Source organism: Syngnathus floridae, unplaced genomic scaffold, assembly GCF_059516105.1.
Source record: "Syngnathus floridae isolate MCC-2025c unplaced genomic scaffold, RoL_Sflo_1.0 HiC_scaffold_26, whole genome shotgun sequence".
Lineage (NCBI taxonomy): Eukaryota > Metazoa > Chordata > Actinopteri > Syngnathiformes > Syngnathidae > Syngnathus > Syngnathus floridae.
In genome coordinates, this window is record NW_028284055.1 from 231,590 (window position 1) to 258,637 (window position 27,048).

General features: G+C 44.4%; 1 long non-coding RNA gene across 2 annotated transcripts; it reads left to right on the forward strand.

Moving 5' to 3' along the window:
* The first annotated feature begins 747 nt into the window (after positions 1-747).
* On the forward strand, positions 748-26,410 carry LOC148378821 (uncharacterized). Of its 2 annotated transcripts, none has more exons than XR_015855601.1 (3): positions 748-913; positions 20,515-20,592; positions 26,309-26,410. It is a non-coding gene; the product is annotated as an uncharacterized LOC148378821 (long non-coding RNA). The 2 variants fall into 2 exon arrangements; XR_015855600.1 differs by lacking the exon at positions 26,309-26,410 and adding an exon at positions 22,157-22,323.
* The last annotated feature ends 638 nt before the right edge of the window (positions 26,411-27,048 follow it).

The following is a 27,048-nucleotide window of genomic DNA, read 5'->3' on the forward strand; positions in this document are numbered from 1 at the left end:
GGCAAGATTTGGCAAAATACAATTTCAGCAAATCCAATTTTGCCAGGGAACAAAAATAGATTAAATAAACTAAATAAGTCTTCTTCCCATTAAATAAATCAGAAAAGTCTGTCTTGTAACCAGTCCTCTTCAAACAAGTAAAGTCTGCCCATTTTGTGCCGTAGATTTTGTGTCTATGCCTAGTATTTAAACAAAATCATAATTTAAACGACTTCTTTCCTTCATTCACTTTGGAAATTTGGAATTGCAGCAAATCGAATTTTGCCAGGGAACAAAAATAGATCAATTAAACTAAATAAGTCTTCTTCCCATTAAATAAATTAAAAAAGTCTGTCTTGTAACCAGTCCTTTTCAAACAAGTAAAGTCTGCCCATTTTGTGCCGTCGATTTTGTGTTAATGCCTAGTATTTATACAAAATCATAATTTAAAGGACTTCATTCCTTCATTCACTTTGGAAATTTGGAATTGCAGCACATCAAATTTTGCCTGGGAAGAAAAGTAGATTAAATAAATTTAATAAGTCTTACTACTTCCCATTAAATAAATTAAATACGTCTTACTTGTTCCCACTCCTTTTCAAAACAGTAGTTTAAAACGAGGGCCCTTCACTCAATCTTTAACCTCAACCCCGCACGTTGTGTTGTATCTGTGAATGTTGGTTGTGGCCAAATGATAGTTTTCTTTCATTCGTTTAGGTTCCAAGAAAACTTGATGTAACTCTACTTTTAACTGCCGTTTCAGATAAGCGGGTATTACGTCGCAGTCAAATGCCGCGGATATGACGTAATTGCCCGAACCTCCGCCAAAATTCAAATCTGTTGGCGCGATGGCCGTGAGCCACTGAGCAGCGACGATTATCAACAGAAATATCTTTATTTTCTGCTTGCAACTGGACCGTCTAGAGCGTACACGGTAAGTAACACTCATTGTGTTTAAGGAGATTTACGTTTGTAATAGCAGAAGTGTAGCCGCGTTGCGTTGTACGTGTGAAAATTGGTCGAGGCGAAATGTTAATGTTTAATTTCATTCCTTTAGGTTCCACGGTGTTTGTTGGCTGCAAGTTTTCCACTGCAAGAAGAGGCTCGTATCATTGATCAGGAGCGAGCTACAATGGTGAGTAGCCATAACATTTATGTTAAACACTTCCTATTTCATGTCTAACAGTACTTGATTTAACAAATAACCATAAATAAATACAGTGTGGGCACTGAAGTTAACATATGTGATTATACTGCCTAATCTGTCACGGAGTAGATTGTTGCAAAGTAATATAAGATCCAAAGTTGTAATTCAGAATAGTTTTCAAAAGAAGGCCATTAGAATTATATACAAGTCTGATTACCCTGAACAAGCTATTAATTAAATCACAAATTCTTCAATTCAAAGATTTGGTAGATTATCAGACAAATAATGTCTAACAGTAATTGATTTAACACATCACGATAAGTAGATTGAGTGTGGGCACTCTCAAGTTAACATATGTGATTATACTGCCTAATCTGTTACAGAGTATGTTGTTGCCAAGTAATGTAGAATAGATCCAAAGTAGTAATCCAGAATAGTTTTGAAGAGGCCATTAGAATGATAAACAAATCTGATTACCTTGAACATAATAACAAGCTAAGTGTTTAATATGTCCTATGAAGTCAAAATTGGGCACCATCATGTGGTGAAATTTGGAATTGCATCACATCCAATTTTGCCTGGGAACAAACAGATTACATAAATCTTAGTTTTGAATAAGCCACTCCTTCTCAAACAAGTAAACTCTGCCCATTTTGCGCAGTAGATGTTCTGTTAATATCTAGTATTTGTACAAAGTCATAATTTAAATTGCTTTCAACCTTCATTCATCGGTTCAACCAACATTACTCGCTCTTATTACCAACTTGTATTGATTTAACTAAGCGTTTAATACTTCCTATCAGGTCTCAAATCGAGATTTGGCAAAATACAATTTCAGCAAATCCAATTTTGCCAGGGAACAAAAATAGATTAAATAAACTAAATAAGTCCTCTTCCCATTAAATAAATCAGAAAAGTCTGTCTTGTAACCAGTCCTCTTCAAACAAGTAAAGTCTGCCCATTTTGTGCCGTAGATTTTGTGTCTATGCCTAGTATTTAAACAAAATCATAATTTAAACGACTTCTTTCCTTCATTCACTTTGGAAATTTGGAATTGCAGCAAATCGAATTTTGGCAGGGAACAAAAATAGATCAATTAAACTAAATAAGTCTTCTTCCCATTAAATAAATTAAAAAAGTCTGTCTTGTAACCAGTCCTTTTCAAACAAGTAAAGTCTGCCCATTTTGTGCCGTCGATTTTGTGTTAATGCCTAGTATTTATACAAAATCATAATTTAAAGGACTTCATTCCTTCATTCACTGTGGAAATTTGGAATTGCAGCACATCAAATTTTGCCTGGGAAGAAAAGTAGATTAAATAAATTTAATAAGTCTTACTACTTCCCATTAAATAAATTAAATACGTCTTACTTGTTCCCACTCCTTTTCAAAACAGTAGTTTAAAACGAGGGCCCTTCACTCAATCTTTAACCCCAACCCCGCACGTTGTGTTGTATCTGTGAATGTTGGTTGTGGCCAAATGATAGTTTTCTTTCATTCGTTTAGGTTCCAAGAAAACTTGATGTAACTCTACTTTTAACTGCCGTTTCAGATAAGCGGGTATTACGTCGCAGTCATGTGCCGTGGATATGACGTAATTGCCCGAACCTCCGCCAAAATTCAAATCTGTTGGCGCGATGGCCGTGAGCCACTGAGCAGCGACAATTATCAACAGAAATATCTTTATTTTCTGCTTGCAACTGGACCGTCTAGAGCGTACACGGTAAGTAACACTCATTGTGTTTAAGGAGATTTACGTTTGTAATAGCAGAAGTGTAGCCGCGTTGCGTTGTACGTGTGAAAATTGGTCGAGGCGAAATGTTAATGTTTAATTTCATTCCTTTAGGTTCCACGGTGTTTGTTGGCTGCAAGTTTTCCACTGCAAGAAGAGGCTCGTATCATTGACCAGGAGCGAGCTACAATGGTGAGTAGCCATAACATTTATGTTAAACACTTCCTATTTCATGTCTAACAGTACTTGATTTAACAAATAACCATAAATAAATACAGTGTGGGCACTGAAGTTAACATATGTGATTATACTGCCTAATCTGTCACGGAGTAGATTGTTGCAAAGTAATATAAGATCCAAAGTTGTAATTCAGAATAGTTTTCAAAAGAAGGCCATTAGAATTATATACAAGTCTGATTACCCTTAACATAACAACAAGCTATTAATTAAATCACAAATTCTTCAATTCAAAGATTTGGTAGATTATCAGACAAATAATGTCTAACAGTAATTGATTTAACACATCACGATAAGTAGATTGAGTGTGGGCACTCTCAAGTTAACAGATATGATTATACTGCCTAATCTGTTACAGAGTATGTTGTTGCCAAGTAATGTAGAATAGATCCAAAGTAGTAATCCAGAATAGTTTTGAAGAGGCCATTAGAATAATAAACAAATCTGATTACCTTGAACATAATAACAAGCTAAGTGTTTAATATGTCCTATGAAGTCAAAATTGGGCACCATCATGTGGTGAAATTTGGAATTGCATCACATCCAATTTTGCCTGGGAACAAACAGATTAAATAAATCTTAGTTTTGAACAAGCCACTCCTTCTCAAACAAGTAAACTCTGCCCATTTCGCGCAGTAGATGTTCTGTTAATATCTAGTATTTATACAAAGTCATAATTTAAATTGCTTTCAACCTTCATTCATCGGTTCAACCAACATTACTCGCTCTTATTACCAACTTGTATTGATTTAACTAAGCGTTTAATACTTCCTATCAGGTCTCAAGGCAAGATTTGGCAAAATACAATTTCAGCAAATCCAATTTTGCCAGGGAACAAAAATAGATTAAATAAACTAAATAAGTCTTCTTCCCATTAAATAAATCAGAAAAGTCTGTCTTGTAACCAGTCCTCTTCAAACAAGTAAAGTCTGCCCATTTTGTGCCGTAGATTTTGTGTCTATGCCTAGTATTTAAACAAAATCATAATTTAAACGACTTCTTTCCTTCATTCACTTTGGAAATTTGGAATTGCAGCAAATCGAATTTTGCCAGGGAACAAAAATAGATCAATTAAACTAAATAAGTCTTCTTCCCATTAAATAAATTAAAAAAGTCTGTCTTGTAACCAGTCCTTTTCAAACAAGTAAAGTCTGCCCATTTTGTGCCGTCGATTTTGTGTTAATGCCTAGTATTTATACAAAATCATAATTTAAAGGACTTCATTCCTTCATTCACTTTGGAAATTTGGAATTGCAGCACATCAAATTTTGCCTGGGAAGAAAAGTAGATTAAATAAATTTAATAAGTCTTACTACTTCCCATTAAATAAATTAAATACGTCTTACTTGTTCCCACTCCTTTACAAAAAAGTAGTTTAAAACGAGGTCCCTTCACTCAACCTTTAACCCTATTTATTCACCTTCTAGGCTAAGTGTTAAAGGCTAAGTGTTAAAGGCTAAGTGTTAAAGGCTAAGTGTTAGAGGCTAAGTGCCAGAGGCTAGGCGCCAGAGGCGAGTTTTTGTGGGCTGAAGTTTTAGTGGGGTTAGTGTGAATACAATCCAAAAGAATACAACAGAATACAATACAATAGAATATAATACATAGATTAAATTCAATAGCTCTTACTACTTCCCATTAAATAAATTAAATACGTCTTACTTGTTCCCAATCCTTTTCAAAAAAGTAGTTTAAAACGAGGGCCCTTCACTCAACCTTTAACCTCAACCCCGCACGTCACATTGTGTTGTATCTGTGAATGTTGGTTGTGGCCAAATGATAGTTTTCTTTCATTCGTTTAGGTTCCACGGTGTTTGTTGGCTATGTTTTCCACTGTCAGAAGGATGAAAATACAAAGTACAACGCTTGGACGTGGGCGAAGACGTCACCGGTGAGTCCTTCCTTCCTATTTATTTACCTTCTAGATGCTAGAGGCTAAGTGTTAGAGGCTAAGTGTTAGAGGCTAAGTGTTAAACACAATACGAACAACACAACGATACTGCACTGAACAACACGATACCGCACTGAGAAACACGATACCGCACTGAACAACACGATACCGCACTGAACAACACCATGCCGCACTGAACACCATGCCGCACTGAACAACACCATCCCGCACTGAACAACACCATGCCGCACTAAACAACACCATGCCGCACTGAACAACACCATGCCTCACTGAACGACACCATGCCGCACTGAAAGACACCATGCCGCACTGAACGACACCATGCCGCACTGAAAGACACCATCCCGCACTGAACACCATGCCGCACTGAACAACACCATCCTGCACTGAACAACACCATCCCGCACTGAACAACACCATGCCGCACTGAACAACATTATGCCGCACTGAACATTATGCCGCACTGAACAACACCATGCCGCACTGAACAACACCATGCCGCACTGAACAACATTATGCCGCACTGAACAACATTATGCCGCACTGAACAACACCATGCCGCACTGAACAACACCATGCCGCACTGAACAACATTATGCCGCACTGAACAACACCATGCCGCACTGAACAACACCATGCCGCACTGAACAACACCATCCCGCACTGAACAACACCATGCCGCATTGAACAACACCATGCCGCACTGAACAACACCATCCTGCACTGAACAACACCATCCCGCACTGAACAACACCATGCCGCACTGAACATTATGGCGCACTGAACAACATTATGCCGCACTGAACAACACCATGCCGCACTGAACAACACCATGCCGCACTGAACAACACCATGCCGCACTGAACAACATTATGCCGCACTGAACAACATTATGCCGCACTGAACAACACCATGCCGCATTGAACAACACCATCCTGCACTGAACAACACCATGCCGCATTGAACAACACCATGCCGCACTGAACAAAACCATCCTGCACTGAACAACACCATCCCACACTGAACAACACCATGCCGCACTGAACAACACCATCCCGCACTGAACAACACCATGCCGCACTGAACAACACCATGCCGCACTGAACAACACCATGCCGCACTGAACAACACCATGCCGCACTGAACAACACCATGCCGCACTAAACAACATTATGTCGCACTGAACAACACCATGCCGCACTGAACAACACCATGCTGCACTGAACAACATTATGCCGCACTGAACAACACCATGCCGCACTGAACAACACGATCCCGCATTGAACAACACCATCCTGCACTGAACAACACCATGCCGCACTGAACAACACCATGCCGCAATGAACAACATTATGGCGCACTGGACAACACCATGCCGCACTGAACATTATGCCGCACTGAACAACACCATGCCGCACTGAACAACACCATGCCGCACTGAACAACATTATGCCGCACTGAACAACACCATGCCGCACTGAACAACACCATGCCGCACTGAACAACACCATGCCGCACTGAACAACACCATGCCGCATTGAACAACACGATCCCGCATTGAACAACACCATGCCGCACTGAACAACACCATCCTGCACTGAACAACACCATCCCGCACTGAACAACACCATGCCGCACTGAACAACATTATGGCGCACTGAACAACATTATGCCGCACTGAACAACACCATGCCGCACTGAACAACACCATGCCGCACTGAACAACACCATGCCGCAATGAACAACACCATCCCGCACTGAACAACACCATGCTGCACTGAGCAACACCATGCCGCACTGAACAACACCATGCCGCACTGAACAACACCATTCCGCACTGAACAACACCATGCCGCACTGAACAACACCATGCCGCACTGAACAACACCATGCCGCACTGAACAACACCATGCCGCACTGAACAACACCATGCCGCATTGAACAACACCATGCCGCATTGAACAACACCATGCCGTACTGAACAACACCATCCTGCACTGAAAAACACCATGCCGCATTGAACAACACCATGCCGCACTGAACAACACCATCCTGCACTGAACAACACCATCCCGCACTGAAAAACACCATCCCGCATTGAACAACACCATCCTGCACTGAACAACACCATGCCGCACTGAACAACACCATGCCGCACTGAACAACACCATTCCGCACTGAACAACACCATGCCGCACTGAACAACACCATCCTGCACTGAACAACACCATCCCGCACTGAACAACACCATGCCGCATTGAACAACACCATCCTGCACTGAACAACACCATCCTGCACTGAACAACACCATGCCGCACTGAACAACACCATGCCGCACTGAAAAACACCATGCCGCACTGAACAACACCATCCCGCACTGAACAACACCATGCCGCATTGAACAACACCATGCCGCACTGAACAACACCATGCTGCACTGAACAACATTATGCTGCACTGAACAACACGATCCTGCATTGAACAACACCATGCCGCACTGAACAACACCATCCTGCACTGAACAACACCATCCTGCACTGAACAACACCACCCCGCACTGAACAACACGATCCCGCATTGAACAACACCATCCCGCACTGAACAACACCATGCCGCACTGAACAACACCATGCCGCACTGAACAACACCATGCCGCACTGAACAACACCATGCCGCACTGAACAACACCATGCCGCACTGAACAACACCATGCCGCATTGAACAACACCATGCCGCACTGAACAAAACCATCCTGCACTGAACAACACCATCCCACACTGAACAACACCATGCCGCACTGAACAACACCATGCCGCACTGAACAACACCATGCCGCACTGAACAACATTATGCCGCACTGAACAACACCATGCCGCACTGAACAACACCATGCCGCACTGAACAACACGATCCCGCATTGAACAACACCATCCTGCACTGAACAACACCATGCCGCACTGAACAACACCATGCCGCACTGAACAACACCATTCCGCACTGAACAACACCATGCCGCACTGAACAACACCATCCTGCACTGAACAACACCATCCCGCACTGAACAACACCATGCCGCATTAAACAACACCATGCCGCACTGAACAACACCATCCTGCACTGAACAACACCATGCCGCACTGAACAACACCATGCCGCACTGAACAACACCATGCCGCACTGAACAACATTATGCCGCACTGAACAACATTATGCCGCACTAAACAACATTATGTCGCACTGAACAACACCATGCCGCACTGAACAACACCATGCTGCACTGAACAACATTATGCCGCACTGAACAACACGATCCCGCATTGAACAAAACCATCCCGCAGTGAACAACACCATGCCGCATTGAACAACACCATGCCGCACTGAACAACACCATGCTGCACTGAACAACATTATGCTGCACTGAACAACACGATCCTGCATTGAACAACACCATGCCGCACTGAAAAACACCATCCTGCACTGAACAACACCATGCCGCACTGAACAACACCATGCCGCACTGAACAACATTATGCCGCACTGAACAACACCATGCCGCACTGAACAACACCATGCCGCACTGAACAACACCATGCCGCACTGAACAACACCATGCCGCAATGAACAACACCATCCCGCACTGAACAACACCATGCCGCATTGAACAACACCATGCCGCACTGAACAACACCATCCCGCACTGAACAACACCACCCCGCACTGAACAACACGATCCCGCATTGAACAACACCATCCCGGACTGAACAACACCATGCCGCACTGAACAACACCATTCCGCACTGAACAACACCATGCCGCACTGAACAACACCATGCCGCACTGAACAACACCATGCCGCACTGAATAACACCATGCCGCACTGAACAACACCATCCCGCACTGAACAACACCATGCCGCATTGAACAACACCATGCCGCACTGAACAACACCATCCTGCACTGAACAACACCATCCCGCACTGAACAACACCATGCCGCACTGAACAACATTATGGCGCACTGAACAACATTCTGCCGCACTGAACAACACCATCCTGCACTGAACAACACCATGCCGCACTGAACAACATTATGCCGCACTGAACAACATTATGCCGCACTGAACAACACCATGCCGCACTGAACAACACCATGCCGCACTGAACAACACCATGCCGCACTGAACAACACGACGTCGCACTGAACAACACGACGCCGCACAGAACAACACGACGCCGCACAGAATAACACAATACCGCACAGAACAACACAATACCGCACAAACAGTTTTAGATAATATTACGTCGCAGTCATGTGACGCGGACATGACGTCAATAGGCGGAACTCACGGCAAAATTATAATCCGTGGGCGTGGCTTGCAACAGGAAGTAGGAAAGCGGCAGTTCTGGCAAACAAGACACAGCGGTTAGTAACACGATGACTAACAAGGCAAATATTTTTGTTTTCAGCTTGCAACTTGACCGTCTAGAGCGTACAAGGTAATTACAACTGTTTTTTTTTAGCCCTGAAAAGCGAGGGAGTGTGGCGTTTGGGAGGAATGTCGAACTCGGCGTCTGCTTCCAGCCACAGACGCCAAATTTCGACGATTATTTCGACTGGTCAACGGTTGTAAATTATTGCGTTGACTAAAAACTTTATTTAACTCTACTCTTAACTTTGCCGTTTCAGATATGCGGGTATTACACCGCGGAAATGACGTCAATAGGCTGAACTCTCGCCAAAATTCAAATCTGTGGGCGCAATGGCCTTGAGCGAGACACCGGATACAAACACGACGATTATCAACAGAAATATCTTTATTTTCTGCTTGCAAGTGGACCGTCTAGAGCGTACACGGTAAGTACAACTCATTGTGTTTAAAAAGATTTACGTTTGTGTAGTTTGCGTTGCGTTGTATCTGTGAATGTTGGTTGAGGCTAAATGTTAATGTTTAATTTCATTCCTTTAGGTTCCACGGTGTTTGTTGGCTGTATGTTTTCCACTGCAAGAAGAGGCTCGTATCATTGACCAGCAGGAGCTACAATGGTGAGTACCCCTTTCGTCTTCCATTTATGTTAAACACTTCCTATTTCATGTCTAACAGTACTCGATTTAACAAATAACCATAAATAAATACAGTGTGGGCAGTCACGTTAACATATGTGATTATCCTGCCTAATATGTTTATCACAAATATGTCACTAATCACTAATATGTTTATTTGTTTATCACAACACCTTTGGACCTTCAGCAATCGATTATTTCCCTTCATCTACATAGAGACAGAACGATGGTGTCTTAAAAATCTCATTCATTTCACCAAATAACTTCACGCAGGTGGATAACGGCCGTCTCGGTCACGCTATGTTGCGTGATGCAGTTTTGAAGAACCAAATGCATTTATTCAATGAATAAGTCAAGCTAGTTCTATGTTTATGATGTTGTAAGTTACGGTACCGATTGAAGTTGAGTTCGAAGCCAGTGGAAAACAGCGCTGCGTTTGTGCTCTCCAGGTACAAATGTTGTGATCTCTGACTGACGACCGGGCGAGACTCGAGTAAGAGATGTCCAAACGAGCTCCGGCAGGGCGGGCCAAGGCGGAGCGAACGGACGCCCTTCAGGCCGCCAATGACGAGCTGAGAACCAAACTGATGGACGTCCAGTTAGAACTTCAGCAGGAGAAGAACAAGGTGAAAACCTCAACAGACAGACACTGCCTGCCTCCCTGCCTGCCTCCCTGCCTGCCTCCCTGCCTGCCTCCCTCCCTCCCAGTTTTCCCGATGTAGATTAGACATGCGTGTGCCATGACTGTGTCAGCCTACATCAACAAATGCACCGAGGACGTCAGCACCACTAAGAATATCATCACCCGGGGCAACCAACGACCCTGGATGACTGAGGAGGTACGTCAAACGCTACGAGCGCGGAACTCTGCCTTCAAGTCTGGCGACAAGGAGACACTGAGGACAGCGAGAGCCAACTTGAACCGTGCCATCAGGATAGCGAAGCGAGACCGCAGTCGAAAATTTCAGGATCGTTTCCACGACGTCAAAAACATCAGGAGTATGTGGCAAGGCATACGGGCGATTACAGACTACAACTCACCCTCCCCCCCCCCCGGTGGGTGTAGTTGATGCTGACTTTCTAAATGGTCTAAATAACTTCTTTGGGAGGTTCGAGGCACTAAACGGCACTCCAGCAGTTAAAACTGTCCCCCATCAGGAAGAGGAGGTACTCTGCCTTGACTCCGCCGATGTGTTGAAGACCCTGAGGAGAGTCAACCCCTGTAAGGCCCCTGGCCCCGACAACATTCCTGGGCGTGTGTTCAGGGAATGTGCAAGTCATCTGGCTGGGGTCATCACAGACATTTTTAACACCTCGCTGGGCCAAGCCACAGTGCCGGCGTGCTTTAAGACTGCCTCCATCATTCCGGTGCCGAAGAAACCTCAAATCACCTCATTTAATGATTACCGGCCTGTTGCACTGACTCCGGTTATGATGAAGTGCTTCGAAAGGCTGCTTAAAGGTCACATCGTTTCCAGACTCCCCCTATTATTTGACCCGTTCCAGTTTGCCGACCGGCAAAACCGCTCCACTCAGGACGCCATCTCCTCCGTTCTTCACCTGAGCCTGGCTCACCTGGAGGAGAAGAACACCCATGTGCGGAGGCTGTTCCTGGACTTCAGCTCAGCGTTTAACACCATCATCCCACAGCATCTGGTAGGAAAATTGGAACACCTGGGCTTCAACACCCCCCTTCGCAACTGGCTGCTAGACTTCCTCACCAACAGACCTCAGTCAGTCCGGGTCGGACAGAACACCTCTGATGTCATCACCCTCAGCACAGGCTCCCTTCAGGGCTGCGTCCTGAGCCCCCTGCTGTGCACCCTGATGACACACGACTGCGTCCTCAGGTTCACCACCAATCACATCGTGAAGTCAGCAGACGACACAACGGTGGTGGGGCTCATCAGAGACAACAACGACCTGGACTACAGAGAGGAGGTGGAGCAGCTGGTGGGCTGGTGCAGAGAAAACAGCCTGATCCTGAATGAGGAGAAGATGAAGGAAATCATCGTCGACTTCAGGAAAAAACAGCCTCACCACGCTCCACTGATCATCAACAGCTCAGCTGTGGAGGTGGTCAGCACCACCAAATTCCTGGGGGTCCACATCACAGAAGACCTCACCTGGACTATGAACACTACGGCACTGGTCAAGAGGGCACAGAAGCGCTTGTACTTCCTGCGGAGGATGAGGAGAGCCCACCTGCCCCCACCCATCATGAGGACGTTCTACAGGAGCACCATAGAGAGCATTCTGACAAGCTGTCTCTCTGTGTGGTGTGGAGGCTGCACCGCCTCCGATTGGAAGAACGTGAGGAGAGTGGTGAGGACAGCAGAGAGGATCATAGGGGCTCCTCTTCCCTCCATTCAGGACATTTCATCTCAGCGCTGCATGTCCCGTGCCCGTAACATCATCAATGACCCATCACACCCCCACCATGGACTGTTCTCCCTGCTGCCCTCTGGGAAGAGGTTTGCAGCATCCGCTGCAGGTCCACCAGGTTCTGCAACAGCTTTTTCCCTGCTGTCATCAGACTGTTGAACACTAGAACTGTTGAGCTCTAAACTGAACTCTGCATCACACATTCACAGAACTGTACTTTATGACACTACGGACCTCTATCTTGCACTATCTCGCACTACCAACTTTACTGAACTTGTATAAACCCTTTAAATAGAAGTTTAATACATGGTTTAGCATTCCTCTGCACACTCTTGAATACTGTTTTGCCTACTTGCACTATTGCATAATTATCACTGCTGCACTTTATACTTATTTTTAATATATATATATATATATATATAGTATATATGTATATATATATATTTTCATAGGGTATGTTACTTCTATTCAACTGCAATATCACTACTTTGTTGTAAGACGTATGCAACGGAATTTCGTTTTGTATGCACCATGTGCAGACAAGATGACAATAAAGTTTGTCTAAGTCTAAGTCATGTCAGGTCAGCTGTCTGGAGAGAGAGAGAAGTCAGGACCTGCGGGCGGAGCACCACCGTGCCACCGCCGCCATGACGGAACTCAAAAGCAAACTCCATGAGGAGAAGCAGAAAGAGTTAGCCATTACCAGGGAGACATTACTGCGGCAGCATGAAATGGAGCTGATGAGAGTGATCAAAATCAAAGATGGAGAGATCCAGCGACTGAATGCCTTGGTCCTCAGCCTGAGGGACGGCTCCATGGACAAGGTGATCCGCTCTATCCGTGTCTGACTATCCGCACGCCACGTCGGGCTTCGATGCGGCCGCTACCGTATTGTGTAGCTTGTCCCCAGTAAGCGTCGCGGCACTCCGTTGCGGTCTCAACGGCCCGGTGTGGCGCAATGTCTGCTCAGGTGAGGAGGGGGGGCGCTTTGCTGGCGGAGGTGGAGGAGACGCAGCGGTGTCGGGAGACCGAGCGGTGTCGCCTCCACCAGGAGCGCGGAAGAAGCCCTGGCAGCGGCCCAGCAGGCCTGGCAGTCCCGAGCGGCCGAGCTCCGATCGGCTCATCACCAGCATCGGGAGGAGCTGAGCCGAACCAAGAGAGACTGCGAGAGGGAGATCCGCCGACTGGTAGGACTGATCAGATGCGCGGTGCGTGGCTATGTTCCCAATTTCGTTGTATACCTGCAGTGCAATGACACCTAAGGCATTCTATTCTATTCTATTTCACAAGAAGAAAATGTCCGGTTGCTCGCTTCGCTTTTGTCACAGCAAAGGTGTTCTAGTCGATTCAAGAAAAAAATTGGCCGGTTGCTCTCTTTGTTTTTGTCACAATTCTGGCAAATGAGTTTGCCCGCCTGCCTGAGCGCTCCCCGTTTGTACATCCAGACGGATGAGATCAAGCTGAAAGACAGAGCGGTTAGTGTTTTGGATGAAGCCCTGGGGCCGGCCACGTCCACCGCCTTCAGCTGCAGACTCAGGCTGCCGAGCAGCAGATCGCTGCCCTGAGGGATTCCCAAAGGGCGGGCCTAAACTACCCTGGAAGTGGGGTCAACGCCGCTACTAGCAATCCTCTTCATTGCGTAAGCCACCTCATCACACACTTGCAGTACGCATGACTTAGTTCGTTGCTGGAGGAAGGTAGCACAAAAACAGTTTTGAACTTTGAACGAGTGCTTGTGTGTGTGTGTTGCGGGGCGTTTTCAGTCTCAGGAGGATCGGGACACGCGACGGTTTCATCTGAAAATCGCTGAGCTCAGCGCAGTCATCAGGAAACTGGAGGATCGAAACGCCCTGCTTTCTGAAGAGCGCAATGAACTGGTAATTTATTGACGGCACGCTTGAAGGTTTGCGCTACGTTTGATGCGCGCCATCCAGCGAGGCACCCATTGCGCTTGCTTATTAGTTGAGCGGCGCGGCGAGTCGGTTGCCTGGTAGATGTCTTTTATTGGGAGCCAAAGCCACGATTCCGTTCAAACCGATGCAAAAGGAATGGATACGTTCTGGCCCGCGTGTTGTGCGTCTTTCACATCCCGCACTTCATGCTTGCAGCTAAAGCGACTGAGAGAAACAGAAAGCCAGTTTCTGCCACTCCTGTACAAAAACAAACGCCTGAGCAGGAAGAATGAAGAACTCTCGCTGGTGCTGTGTCGCCTTGAAAACAAAGTGCGCTTTGTCACCCAGGAGAACGAGGAGATGGCAAGCTTGGTAAGTCGACGCGGACAACGGCGGCGTGCCAACAGAGTCCACTGCATTTGTGTTCCACAGAGAAGGCCTAGTTCGCTCAATGACCTGGACCGCGGTTGCGGCCAGCAGGACGGTGAAATGGAGTTCCTTCAAGTTGTGGAGCAGCGGCACATCATCGACGACTTGTCCAAGGTCTTCAGGCAGGCGACTCGGTGCACGTACGGCAGCGCCGCGCTCGCTCGCTGTCGCCAGGAAACCTTTTCCGTCCAAAGCTTGGCCGGCGGCCGCCATCCAAAAAATTGGCCCCTTAAATTCCGACCTTTCAAGCAGGAGCATTGTGCGCACGCGTTTGAACACGCTTTAGACTTGTTTTGCCGTTTTCAGCAGCTCAAAGCTCCCGTTTTGTCAGCGCCTTTGCCACTCGCTGTGCGCTGAAAACGACGGACTTGCCCGGCTGCTCAGCCCGTCAACCATGAGCCGCGAGCGCGACGTCATTGTCCGTAGGCAGCTAGTGGCAAAATGCACCCTGTTAGAGTTGCGCTCGCTCCAACTTATTTTGCAAGAACCACACGGGAGACAAGTAAGTTCTTTTGGACACCTGCAGGTGGAGAGTCCATCCGTTGTACGAATGAAGTCTGACTCTCGGCTCCTGCACGAGCATTTTAATTAAGAGAAACAGGGTGGGTGTAAGAGTGGATTGAATAGAGGAAGCCCTTGACCTCTAGTCAAAACATAGCAAGGGGTGTTTTACGACTTTGTGTAGGAAGGGATAAGCGATAGGGATAAATAAGGGATAAATAATATTATTTATTACAGGTCGCAGTCAAAGTCAAAGCAACACAATGATACGATAAAGATAATCTGGAAAACCCTGACACACCCTGTCGTTGTCACTTTTGGAAAAGACGAGCGTCCCTCCAATCATCGCCGGTGACGTGTTTTTCAGGCTCTGGAGACAGGAGCTCATGTCAGAAATGTCATTGTGAGTCGCGTTTGTTTCTGCGCCGGAGCCGTTCGTTCCCTTTGCATCCAAAGAATCTCAAAGGCGGATTATTTGTGTCGACAGGAGAGAGATTTGCTGCTACGATACCGACGTCGAGAATCTCTGAGGAGGAACAAAGCGTGAGGTCCTGCAAGGTGAGTCTGTTTGTTTGCGGCTGCTTGGTGTTGCGCAAGATGAAATGGCCTTTTTCTCGCTATCGTTCCTCTCGTCGATTCATCGTGAGGTGTCGCTTCAGTTTGTTCAGAGAGATGTTTGCTTCCGCGCCCGCAGGTCATCGAAACATTTTACGGCTACGACGAAGACGTGTTGGTGGACTCGGACGGATCGTCCTTGTCTTTTCACACCGACAGAACCCCCGACACGGAACCCGAAGAGGTAGCCCGCCATTTCTGCCAGCGTATTGGCACCAAACATTCCTCTTCAGCCTGGAATCGGACTCGTCTTTGCGTCGCGGGTGCTTTGTCGCCGGTCTGACTGATTCTGGTACTAGTGCTGTGTTGCATTGGTGTGTGCATGAAGAGGCGGAGCTTCGCTACCGCCAGCTGACGCAAGAATATCAAGCGCTGCAACGAGCCTACGCTCTGCTAGCCCAGACCAGCGAAGGGGACTACGACGCCGAGAAGGAGATCAAGGTGGCGCCCCTTCCCGCAACCCCCGGCCGGGTCGCAGCCTCCCCGTTCTCACCCAGCCTCGGGTGTTCTCTGGTCTGAAAGGAGGAGGAGGAGCCTCCCTCCTCCTCCTTTCAGACCAGAGAAAAGCTGATGGTAGAAATGGGTCACTATCAAAGCAGAGTAGCAGATCTGGAGTCAGCGCTGAAGCAACAAGGACAGGTAAGCTCATCAATGAGCACACCTTTTTCTCAGACAAAATAGCTACATTCTTCAGTCACTCATCCGTCTGGCATTACTGGACCAACCCCCCCCCCCCCCCCCCCCCCCCCGAACGTGGCTGGGAAAATGCGGAGAAAAGCAAATGTCATTTTCCAGTCAACCAAAGAATTTGTGGATGAAAATGACACAACATTCCAAAGCTGTCCACGCGTTTGTCTCTTCTAGAATGTCAAGTGGGTGGAGGAGAAGCAGCTGCTGCGTCAGAGCAATCAGCAGTTGGCCGAAAAGGTGACGGAAAGAAAGGCGCTGGGCGGAGTCGCTTGGCGTCACACCTGTCGGGAAGCCCCGCAGATGAGGTCTGACTGTCTTTTCAGGTCAGGCGGATGGAGGCGGAAGAAGCGCGTCTGAAAGAGCACATCCAGGATATCCGATACCAAAACGAACTGCTTGAGTTCCGCATCCTGGAGCTGGAGGTGGGAAGACTCGCACAAGCGTGTTGAGGCCAGAGATGTGACGGACGGACGGACGGACGGACGGACGGATGCATGCCTCTGCCTTTCAGGAGAGGGAGTGGCGCTCCCCCGTCTTGAAGTTTCTGCAAGTCCGTTTCCCAGACGGCCTCAGCCCTTTGCAGATCTACTGCGAGGCCGAGGGCGTGAGCGTAGGTAAGGCGTCCCTCGCAACCCGAGGTCCCAGAACACCTTACATTGCTCCTTGCGCCTTTCCCCCGGACATCGTCATCAGTGATCTGATGAAGAAGCTGGACATCCTGGGCTATAACGCCGTAAGTGTATGTCGAACTCCTTATGTTCGCACTCCACGAGACTCGGCGGCTCAAATGTGACTTTTGGAAGGCTTTGCGCTGAAAGAAGCTTGTTGACGCTGTGCCTTTGGGCTCTTGCAGAATCTCACCAACGAGGAGCAGGTGGTCGTGATTCACGCCAGGACCCTTCTCACCCTAGCCGAGAAGGTAACGCGCACGTCCACGCACGCTCTCGCATTCTGCTTATGTGACAGCAGCCTTTCCTCAGTGGTTAGAATACATCAAAGTGACCAAGTCAGCACTTCAACAGAAGATGTTGGACATTGAAAGTGAGAAGGTAGACAGACACGCGACATCAGCCAAGGGGAACTCCGGCAATGTGCCCCAACAATTCTGACCTTGAGCTGTGCTAGGATATGTTCTGCAAGCAGAAGGGCTACCTGGATGAAGAGTTGGACTTCAGGAAGTGTTCCATGGACCAGGCTCATAAGGTAAGCCGCCCTCAAATCTCCCGCCGGACCACTGATGGACGAGGATTGCGGCCCAGAGGATCCTGGAGCTGGAGGCCATGTTGTACGAGGCGCTACCGCAGCGGGACTGCCCCGCCACGGACGGCGAAAAAGCCAGCCACGCTGGCGTGAATGACGTGCTGACGGCGGATCAGAGAGAAGAGCTTAGGAGCGCCGTGGACCAATGGAAGCGAGCCCTGATGTGCGAGTTGAGGGAGCGCGACGCTTGCATCCTCCAAGAGAGAATGGATCTGCTGCACAGCGCGCAACAGGTAAGGGCCCAAAGCCAGCCCGGCACTTACTTGCACGCTTACTGGCTTTTGAATGCCACTTTCCATTTGTCCGTCCTAGAGGAACAAAGAGCTGAAAGAATTCATCGAAGCTCAGAAGAGACAAATCAAACAATTGGAGGAGAAGTTTCTGTTTCTCTTTCTATTCTTCTCCTTGGCCTTCATTCTGTGGCCCTAACACCAGCTGGTGAGTGAGCTCCAGCGGCACCGCACTCGACACCTCCGATACACTGCCAGCCGGTCTCAGACGTTGGCAGACGCTCCGATGCCAACGTATACCCCCCGCCACGGTGACAGAGGCACCGCGTCACACCGGCGCTCATCCAATCAGAAGGCAGGAAAAGCAAATTCACATGCAGGGCACTTTTGAACCAGAAGAGAGCGCCACAAAAAACGGTTGTTGCCCCAAACGCGCACTAAAAAGGGTCAGAATAACAAGAGTCCCACTGGCCAGCCGGGGCCACCCGTCCAGCTGTTTCTTCAGGGGGGAAAAAAATTGGAGTCACCGGTGAGTACATTTTGCATTTAGCTCTGCTTTTCTGCTTCTGTCTTCAAGTGTGTGGCATCCTGCGATCAAAGATTCAGCCAACCCCAAAGCGGTTGACCTCAACGTCCCACCACCATGCCTACCAGAGCAGGTGACGTGATGCTTTGGACATCCTTCCGTCTCAGATGCCCAAAAGTACTCTTTGCCACATCTGCGGCAATACGGTGTCTTTTCAAAGGTGCAAATAAATCCAGCGTGGGCGGAACACGCACGTCTTCGGTTTTTCCCGCTTTGTTTGTGTGACAGCTGTTGTGAAAATTTTATACAAATAAAGTTGTATAGTACAGGTTTGGCCAAGCCGCAACTCCCGAACCGCATGCGGCTCTTTTATGTTCATATCAACATTTGTGTGTGTGTGTGGGGGGGGGGTTGTGCGTGTTGGCTTCACTTGAGTTCAATTTGGTATTTTGGTCAAAAGCGCATGTGGTGAAATTCCACAAAGTAGGATGGGCAAACACATTTCTTTAAACTATGAGTGTCAATTGGGCTCTCGAAATGGCAGGGAAAAGATGCACAGCAAAACGAAAATACGTAGATGAACACAGGACGTTTTAATCAGAGTGGGAAAGTTTCTATTTTTTGTTGAACGTGATGGCAAACCATTCTGCCTGATATGTCAGACCTCAGCGCATTTCAAAGATTCAAATCTTCAGCGCCATGCACTTCAGCTCACTCCATGCTAACATTGATCAGGCGTCGAACCCGCATCATCATGCTTAAGAGGTGGCCATGCTAACCAGTGCATCATCATGCTTAAGAGGTGGCCATGCTAACCAGTGCGCCATTATGTCAACGCATAATAACTAAGTCTACTGGTCAAAACAGCGGTTACTATATGACGTCGCTACGTCGTGGTCACGTGACGCAGACAAGACGTCAATGGACGTGGGCAGAGTTAACTTGTTTAAAAGGGAGTAGGCAGAAGAAATATTTAATTTATTTAAATCTATTTTGAGTGCACACCATTATGCCAATGCATAACAACTGTAAATCTACTAAATAAAACAGCGGTTGCTATATGACATCTGCCACGTCGTGGTCACGTGACATACGTGACGTCGATGGGCGTAACTTTCGCCGGAATTCAAATCCGCGGGGAGAGTTAACTTGTTTAAAAGAGAGTGGGCAGAAGAATTATTTAATTTATTTAAATCTATTTGGTGTGTGCGCCATTATGTCAATGCATAACAACTGTAAGTCTACTAAACAAAACAGCGGTTGCTATATGACGTCTGCCACGTCGTGGTCACGTGACGCGGACGTGACGTCGACGCCTACTTTACATCCCACCGATCACAGGACCCCTCGGCTGCATAACCGTGCCCCCTTCCCAACCAATCGGATTTGCTATACGCGAAAACGACGCCAATGGAAAGAGCTTCCGCCCAAATTTAAATCCGTGGGCGTGGCTCGCAGCAGGAAGTAGGAAAATGGCGGCGATGTTGACAAAGACACAGCGGATGGTAACATACGACTAACAAGAGAAATATTTTTATTTTCTGCTTGCAACTGGACCGTCCAGAGCGTACACGGTAAGTACAACTCATCGTTTTTAAAAAGAAGTACTTTTGTTGCCCTGAAAAGCGAGTGAGCGTGGCGTTTGTGGGGGACGTCGAATTTCGACGATTCTTTCTGGTCAACGGTTGTAAATGATTGTGTTGATTAAAAAAGAAAACTTGATGTAACTCTACTTTTAACTGCCGTTTCAGATAGATTTGGAATTGCATCACATCCAATTTTGCCTAGAGCGTACACGGTAAGTAACACTCGTTGTGTTTAAGGAGATTTACGTTTGTAATAGCAGAAGTGTAGCCGCGTTGCGTTGTACGTGTGAATGTTGGTCCGGGCGAAATGTTAATGTTTAATTTCATTCCTTTAGGTTCCACGGTGTTTGTTGGCTGCAAGTTTTCCACTGCAAGAAGAGGATCATATCATTGACCAGGAGCGAGCTACAATGGTGAGTAGCCATAACATTTATGTTAAACACTTCCTATTTCATGTCTAACAGTACTTGATTTAACAAATAACCATAAATAAATACAGTGTGGGCACTGAAGTTAACATATGTGATTATACTGCCTAATCTGTCACCGAGTAGATTGTTGCAAAGTAATATAAGATCCAAAGTTGTAATTCAGAATAGTTTTCAAAAGAAGGCCATTAGAATTATATACAAGTCTGATTACCCTGAACAAGCTATTAATTAAATCACAAATTCTTCAATTCAAAGATTTGGTAGATTATCAGACAAATAATGTCTAACAGTAATTGATTTAACACATCACGATAAGTAGATTGAGTGTGGGCACTCTCAAGTTAACATATGTGATTATACTGCCTAATCTGTTACAGAGTATGTTGTTGCCAAGTAATGTAGAATAGATCCAAAGTAGTAATCCAGAATAGTTTTGAAGAGGCCATTAGAATGATAAACAAATCTGATTACCTTGAACATAATAACAAGCTAAGTGTTTAATATGTCCTATGAAGTCAAAATTGGGCACCATCATGTGGTGAAATTTGGAATTGCATCACATCCAATTTTGCCTGGGAACAAACAGATTACATAAATCTTAGTTTTGAATAAGCCACTCCTTCTCAAACAAGTAAACTCTGCCCATTTTGCGCAGTAGATGTTCTGTTAATATCTAGTATTTATACAAAGTCATAATTTAAATTGCTTTCAACCTTCATTCATCGGTTCAACCAACATTACTCGCTCTTATTACCAACTTGTATTGATTTAACTAAGCGTTTAATACTTCCTATCAGGTCTCAAATCGAGATTTGGCAAAATACAATTTCAGCAAATCCAATTTTGCCAGGGAACAAAAATAGATTAAATAAACTAAATAAGTCCTCTTCCCATTAAATAAATCAGAAAAGTCTGTCTTGTAACCAGTCCTCTTCAAACAAGTAAAGTCTGCCCATTTTGTGCCGTAGATTTTGTGTCTATGCCTAGTATTTAAACAAAATCATAATTTAAACGACTTCTTTCCTTCATTCACTTTGGAAATTTGGAATTGCAGCAAATCGAATTTTGGCAGGGAACAAAAATAGATCAATTAAACTAAATAAGTCTTCTTCCCATTAAATAAATTAAAAAAGTCTGTCTTGTAACCAGTCCTTTTCAAACAAGTAAAGTCTGCCCATTTTGTGCCGTCGATTTTGTGTTAATGCCTAGTATTTATACAAAATCATAATTTAAAGGACTTCATTCCTTCATTCACTTTGGAAATTTGGAATTGCAGCACATCAAATTTTGCCTGGGAAGAAAAGTAGATTAAATAAATTTAATAAGTCTTACTACTTCCCATTAAATAAATTAAATACGTCTTACTTGTTCCCACTCCTTTTCAAAACAGTAGTTTAAAACGAGGGCCCTTCACTCAATCTTTAACCTCAACCCCGCACGTTGTGTTGTATCTGTGAATGTTGGTTGTGGCCAAATGATAGTTTTCTTTCATTCGTTTAGGTTCCAAGAAAACTTGATGTAACTCTACTTTTAACTGCCGTTTCAGATAAGCGGGTATTACGTCGCAGTCAAATGCCGCGGATATGACGTAATTGCCCGAACCTCCGCCAAAATTCAAATCTGTTGGCGCGATGGCCGTGAGCCACTGAGCAGCGACGATTATCAACAGAAATATCTTTATTTTCTGCTTGCAACTGGACCGTCTAGAGCGTACACGGTAAGTAACACTCATTGTGTTTAAGGAGATTTACGTTTGTAATAGCAGAAGTGTAGCCGCGTTGCGTTGTACGTGTGAAAATTGGTCGAGGCGAAATGTTAATGTTTAATTTCATTCCTTTAGGTTCCACGGTGTTTGTTGGCTGCAAGTTTTCCACTGCAAGAAGAGGCTCGTATCATTGATCAGGAGCGAGCTACAATGGTGAGTAGCCATAACATTTATGTTAAACACTTCCTATTTCATGTCTAACAGTACTTGATTTAACAAATAACCATAAATAAATACAGTGTGGGCACTGAAGTTAACATATGTGATTATACTGCCTAATCTGTCACGGAGTAGATTGTTGCAAAGTAATATAAGATCCAAAGTTGTAATTCAGAATAGTTTTCAAAAGAAGGCCATTAGAATTATATACAAGTCTGATTACCCTGAACAAGCTATTAATTAAATCACAAATTCTTCAATTCAAAGATTTGGTAGATTATCAGACAAATAATGTCTAACAGTAATTGATTTAACACATCACGATAAGTAGATTGAGTGTGGGCACTCTCAAGTTAACATATGTGATTATACTGCCTAATCTGTTACAGAGTATGTTGTTGCCAAGTAATGTAGAATAGATCCAAAGTAGTAATCCAGAATAGTTTTGAAGAGGCCATTAGAATGATAAACAAATCTGATTACCTTGAACATAATAACAAGCTAAGTGTTTAATATGTCCTATGAAGTCAAAATTGGGCACCATCATGTGGTGAAATTTGGAATTGCATCACATCCAATTTTGCCTGGGAACAAACAGATTACATAAATCTTAGTTTTGAATAAGCCACTCCTTCTCAAACAAGTAAACTCTGCCCATTTTGCGCAGTAGATGTTCTGTTAATATCTAGTATTTATACAAAGTCATAATTTAAATTGCTTTCAACCTTCATTCATCGGTTCAACCAACATTACTCGCTCTTATTACCAACTTGTATTGATTTAACTAAGCGTTTAATACTTCCTATCAGGTCTCAAATCGAGATTTGGCAAAATACAATTTCAGCAAATCCAATTTTGCCAGGGAACAAAAATAGATTAAATAAACTAAATAAGTCCTCTTCCCATTAAATAAATCAGAAAAGTCTGTCTTGTAACCAGTCCTCTTCAAACAAGTAAAGTCTGCCCATTTTGTGCCGTAGATTTTGTGTCTATGCCTAGTATTTAAACAAAATCATAATTTAAACGACTTCTTTCCTTCATTCACTTTGGAAATTTGGAATTGCAGCAAATCGAATTTTGGCAGGGAACAAAAATAGATCAATTAAACTAAATAAGTCTTCTTCCCATTAAATAAATTAAAAAAGTCTGTCTTGTAACCAGTCCTTTTCAAACAAGTAAAGTCTGCCCATTTTGTGCCGTCGATTTTGTGTTAATGCCTAGTATTTATACAAAATCATAATTTAAAGGACTTCATTCCTTCATTCACTGTGGAAATTTGGAATTGCAGCACATCAAATTTTGCCTGGGAAGAAAAGTAGATTAAATAAATTTAATAAGTCTTACTACTTCCCATTAAATAAATTAAATACGTCTTACTTGTTCCCACTCCTTTTCAAAACAGTAGTTTAAAACGAGGGCCCTTCACTCAATCTTTAACCCCAACCCCGCACGTTGTGTTGTATCTGTGAATGTTGGTTGTGGCCAAATGATAGTTTTCTTTCATTCGTTTAGGTTCCAAGAAAACTTGATGTAACTCTACTTTTAACTGCCGTTTCAGATAAGCGGGTATTACGTCGCAGTCATGTGCCGTGGATATGACGTAATTGCCCGAACCTCCGCCAAAATTCAAATCTGTTGGCGCGATGGCCGTGAGCCACTGAGCAGCGACAATTATCAACAGAAATATCTTTATTTTCTGCTTGCAACTGGACCGTCTAGAGCGTACACGGTAAGTAACACTCATTGTGTTTAAGGAGATTTACGTTTGTAATAGCAGAAGTGTAGCCGCGTTGCGTTGTACGTGTGAAAATTGGTCGAGGCGAAATGTTAATGTTTAATTTCATTCCTTTAGGTTCCACGGTGTTTGTTGGCTGCAAGTTTTCCACTGCAAGAAGAGGCTCGTATCATTGACCAGGAGCGAGCTACAATGGTGAGTAGCCATAACATTTATGTTAAACACTTCCTATTTCATGTCTAACAGTACTTGATTTAACAAATAACCATAAATAAATACAGTGTGGGCACTGAAGTTAACATATGTGATTATACTGCCTAATCTGTCACGGAGTAGATTGTTGCAAAGTAATATAAGATCCAAAGTTGTAATTCAGAATAGTTTTCAAAAGAAGGCCATTAGAATTATATACAAGTCTGATTACCCTTAACATAACAACAAGCTATTAATTAAATCACAAATTCTTCAATTCAAAGATTTGGTAGATTATCAGACAAATAATGTCTAACAGTAATTGATTTAACACATCACGATAAGTAGATTGAGTGTGGGCACTCTCAAGTTAACAGATATGATTATACTGCCTAATCTGTTACAGAGTATGTTGTTGCCAAGTAATGTAGAATAGATCCAAAGTAGTAATCCAGAATAGTTTTGAAGAGGCCATTAGAATAATAAACAAATCTGATTACCTTGAACATAATAACAAGCTAAGTGTTTAATATGTCCTATGAAGTCAAAATTGGGCACCATCATGTGGTGAAATTTGGAATTGCATCACATCCAATTTTGCCTGGGAACAAACAGATTAAATAAATCTTAGTTTTGAACAAGCCACTCCTTCTCAAACAAGTAAACTCTGCCCATTTCGCGCAGTAGATGTTCTGTTAATATCTAGTATTTATACAAAGTCATAATTTAAATTGCTTTCAACCTTCATTCATCGGTTCAACCAACATTACTCGCTCTTATTACCAACTTGTATTGATTTAACTAAGCGTTTAATACTTCCTATCAGGTCTCAAGGCAAGATTTGGCAAAATACAATTTCAGCAAATCCAATTTTGCCAGGGAACAAAAATAGATTAAATAAACTAAATAAGTCTTCTTCCCATTAAATAAATCAGAAAAGTCTGTCTTGTAACCAGTCCTCTTCAAACAAGTAAAGTCTGCCCATTTTGTGCCGTAGATTTTGTGTCTATGCCTAGTATTTAAACAAAATCATAATTTAAACGACTTCTTTCCTTCATTCACTTTGGAAATTTGGAATTGCAGCAAATCGAATTTTGCCAGGGAACAAAAATAGATCAATTAAACTAAATAAGTCTTCTTCCCATTAAATAAATTAAAAAAGTCTGTCTTGTAACCAGTCCTTTTCAAACAAGTAAAGTCTGCCCATTTTGTGCCGTCGATTTTGTGTTAATGCCTAGTATTTATACAAAATCATAATTTAAAGGACTTCATTCCTTCATTCACTTTGGAAATTTGGAATTGCAGCACATCAAATTTTGCCTGGGAAGAAAAGTAGATTAAATAAATTTAATAAGTCTTACTACTTCCCATTAAATAAATTAAATACGTCTTACTTGTTCCCACTCCTTTACAAAAAAGTAGTTTAAAACGAGGTCCCTTCACTCAACCTTTAACCCTATTTATTCACCTTCTAGGCTAAGTGTTAAAGGCTAAGTGTTAAAGGCTAAGTGTTAAAGGCTAAGTGTTAGAGGCTAAGTGCCAGAGGCTAGGCGCCAGAGGCGAGTTTTTGTGGGCTGAAGTTTTAGTGGGGTTAGTGTGAATACAATCCAAAAGAATACAACAGAATACAATACAATAGAATATAATACATAGATTAAATTCAATAGCTCTTACTACTTCCCATTAAATAAATTAAATACGTCTTACTTGTTCCCAATCCTTTTCAAAAAAGTAGTTTAAAACGAGGGCCCTTCACTCAACCTTTAACCTCAACCCCGCACGTCACATTGTGTTGTATCTGTGAATGTTGGTTGTGGCCAAATGATAGTTTTCTTTCATTCGTTTAGGTTCCACGGTGTTTGTTGGCTATGTTTTCCACTGTCAGAAGGATGAAAATACAAAGTACAACGCTTGGACGTGGGCGAAGACGTCACCGGTGAGTCCTTCCTTCCTATTTATTTACCTTCTAGATGCTAGAGGCTAAGTGTTAGAGGCTAAGTGTTAGAGGCTAAGTGTTAAACACAATACGAACAACACAACGATACTGCACTGAACAACACGATACCGCACTGAGAAACACGATACCGCACTGAACAACACGATACCGCACTGAACAACACCATGCCGCACTGAACACCATGCCGCACTGAACAACACCATCCCGCACTGAACAACACCATGCCGCACTAAACAACACCATGCCGCACTGAACAACACCATGCCTCACTGAACGACACCATGCCGCACTGAAAGACACCATGCCGCACTGAACGACACCATGCCGCACTGAACAACACCATCCCGCACTGAACAACACCATCCCGCACTGAAAAACATTATGCCGCACTGAACATTATGCCGCACTGAACAACACCATGCCGCACTGAACAACACCATGCCGCACTGAACAACATTATGCCGCACTGAACAACACCATGCCGCACTGAACAACACCATGCCGCACTGAACAACATTATGCCGCACTGAACAACACCATGCCGCACTGAACAACACCATCCTGCACTGAACAACACCATTCCGCATTGAACACCATGCCGCACTGAACAACACCATCCCGCACTGAACA